The sequence below is a fragment of the Pinus tabuliformis genome, chromosome 6 (genome assembly GCF_031772625.1).
Source record: "Pinus tabuliformis cultivar Carrire ecotype Pingquan chromosome 6, CPIR1, whole genome shotgun sequence".
NCBI lineage: Eukaryota > Viridiplantae > Streptophyta > Pinopsida > Pinales > Pinaceae > Pinus > Pinus tabuliformis.
The window spans coordinates 487,971,607-487,974,698 of NC_142292.1; the positions used below are offsets into that span (position 1 = coordinate 487,971,607).

The 3,092-nt window shown below is 34.5% G+C and overlaps 2 non-coding genes across 2 annotated transcripts; both read right to left on the reverse strand.

Moving 5' to 3' along the window:
- Positions 1 to 849: 849 nt before the first annotated feature.
- TRNAN-GUU (transfer RNA asparagine (anticodon GUU)) lies at positions 850 to 923 on the reverse strand. Its single transcript has one exon. It is a non-coding gene; the product is annotated as a tRNA-Asn (tRNA).
- A 1,845-nt stretch (positions 924 to 2,768) lies between these two features.
- On the reverse strand, positions 2,769 to 2,842 carry TRNAV-AAC (transfer RNA valine (anticodon AAC)). The gene has a single exon. It is a non-coding gene; the product is annotated as a tRNA-Val (tRNA).
- Between the last annotated feature and the right edge of the window lie 250 nt (positions 2,843 to 3,092).

Consider the following 3,092-nt stretch of genomic DNA (forward strand, 5'->3'; position numbering starts at 1 on the left):
TGAAGGTCTTTATTAATGCATTATTATGCTTAGAGTTATAATCAATTGTGAAATTGTTTAAATTGGTTGAATTGGTTGTTACACTGATTCACCCCTCCCCCCTCTCAGCGTAATCATTATTCTAACACATGTATCCAAGCAATCCAGAAGAGACACATAAATAACATGGAAAACGAAAACGCATACATGTAAGTCTTAAACTAAATCTTTTGTTAAATTTTCAAGATATCCAAAATAGACGAAAATTGAATATTTTTACATTTTAATAAATAACCTAGATACAAAAATGTCCAAAAAAATATAACATTCTATTATTTTATTTTATTTCATTTTTATAGATAACACTTATACCAACAACAATTCAGAAGAAACACATATAGGCATACATCCCTTTTAAGTCTTGTGAAATGGAAAAAGAAAATGCAAACCTATGAGTCTGTCACCAACAGGTCTACTCAATGCTGAAGAGAAGGCTTAAACCTCCATGCTGAAGAGAAGGCTTAAACCTCCAATCTTCTGGTTAAGGTTGGAAAAGAAATATAACATTCTATTATATATATATATATATAAACCATTTAGAAGAGACACATAACTGAACTGGATTCTTGTGAAATGAAATATATGTGAAATGGAGGAAGAGACGCATATTAAATGGAAGCGCATACACACTGTGTTTCAACGAAGTGAAATGGAGTGTTGTGAAAGACAAGTGAAACGGAGGAAGAGACATTAAAATACCTGTAATTGTAATTCTTGTAAAACGGAGGCGCGCATACACACCTGTAATTCTTGTAGAATAGAAAATGAAAACGCAGACCTGTGATTCTGTAATACATTAGGTCTTCTCAACGCTAGAAGGAGGGCTTGAACCTCCGACCTTGTGGTTAACAGCCACACGCTCTAACCAACTGAGCTATTCCAGCCATTACAATCGTACAATCTAATATATAAAACATATGCTAAATGTACTTCTTCATAGAGTACCCTTGTTGTGATCATGAAGTCTCATTTGATTTTCTCATTCAAGTTTTTCTGATGGAATCCGTCAGTACTCTTAAGATCTATTCCAGTTTTCTATTTCTGAACATGACATTCATAGCAGCAGATCTTCCTTCTGTTATCCATCAGTTTTCGATTTCTTTACATGAGATTCTAACAACGAATGTTCCATCTTGATTTTGAAGAAAAAGGGCTGTTATCCATCAGTTTTCGATTTCTTATCATGAGATTCTAACAACGGATGTTCCATCTTAATATTGAAGAAAAGGGGCTGGAAACTGCAGTGAGAGAATTGGCGCCGCGCGAACTTGAACCGGAGACCTTCAGTGTCAATTTTCGATTTCTTTAACATGAGATTCTGACAACGGATGTTCCATCTTTGATTTTGAAGAAAAAGGGATGAATATTGCAACGACCATCTCGATTTTGAAGAAAAAGTGATGAAAATTGCAACGAGAAATGAGAGAATTGGCGCCGCGCGGACCTAAACCGGAGACCAATGATCAAATTTGAAGGGCAGGTCTTAATTTCATTTAGAAGGGCACATATTCAGGTCGCACTTCTATAATGAAAAGCATAAAAAAAAAAGAGCAATTCAATTGACAACAGTAAATTATTTTCAAATTTCTTTTTATTTTTTCACAGGAGAATGGTGGAACAACAACCCCATGGATGTTGTGTATAAGGCAGGTCTGATATGAGCCGCAACTAATATATCAGATGCATTTACCATTAATGGATAAATATGAGACCTATATTCCTGCTCCAATTCAGATAAGGATTAATTTTGTAGGAAATTTTTGTGACCAGAACGTTCAAGCCAATATACAAGTAACTCAATCAAATTTAAATTTATTGCGTGAATGAAAAAATTCAGTAAATTCTAAATAGGTTTAGGATTCGACAAAAGAGTGTACAAAGGTGTATATGTTTTTGGTATCTCATTTTTTAATATGAAAACATACCAAGAATTGGGAATCCGCAAACAAATCAAATCCAGTATGTTAGGAGCCCTGTTGAATGCGCTCCTCTCCAAGCATAAATCGTGCTTGAACCTTGCTTGACAGGCGTTTGCTAAATGATGAATCTATGCTCCTCTCCAGCTTAAATCGTCGTCAAACCTTGCTTTGGGCAGCCTTCAGGCACAACTCAATGAAATTATAGACCTAATACATGGCTCATATTGACATCTAGTCGCTCTCAATTGAAACTACCAAATGTAATGGTATCAAAGGGTAATTGTGACATAATAATAATTAATAAGAACTTCCATCATATGCACAATTAGAAAAAACAACTCAAAAAGACACTGTTGTTTTTGAAATGGGAGCAACTCAGAAACTGCCAAATGTAATGGTATCAAAAGGTAATTGTGACATAATAATTAATAAGAACTTGCATCATATGCACAATTAGAAAAAACAACTGAAAAGGAAACTGTTGTTTTTGAAATGGGATTTAAGTTTTAACATGAAAAGAAATTTACAAATTCAACATTCCTAAAATTCTAATTTGAGAAAAAATGAAATTTAAAAAAAAGGTTGACAATTTGACAGCACTTCTTAAAAAATTTTAAGATATTATTCCAATTTTTGTTTAAATGACAAAAATCAATTTTTAAATTTTTTTTGACTGATAAAATTTTCTCCCTACTTCTCTGACATGCCAGAGACCCTTTGAAGGGCTCTGATGTGTCAGTGTTACGGATGAAAATTGCAACGAGAATCTCGATTTTGAAGAAAAAGGGATGAAAATTGCAACCAGACAAGTGGCGCCGCCCGGACTTGAACCGGAGACCTTCAGTGTGTTAGACTGACGTGATAACCAACTACACCACGGCACCAGATATTTAATATCCTGACGTCATAATATAAACACTACGTAATCCTATGTTGCATTAAATGCCCCAGTTCAATTACTGATGCATACGGACGGCACCTTAATCCAATCGCATCAAGGTGTGTCAGTTCAATTCCTGATGGATACGGACGGAAACGGTTGACACAGACAAACTGGTAAGATATATAATCGCAATGAAAAATAAAAGCCACTAGGATTCAATGAGCGTTATCTAAAGAATATTTTACCATTTT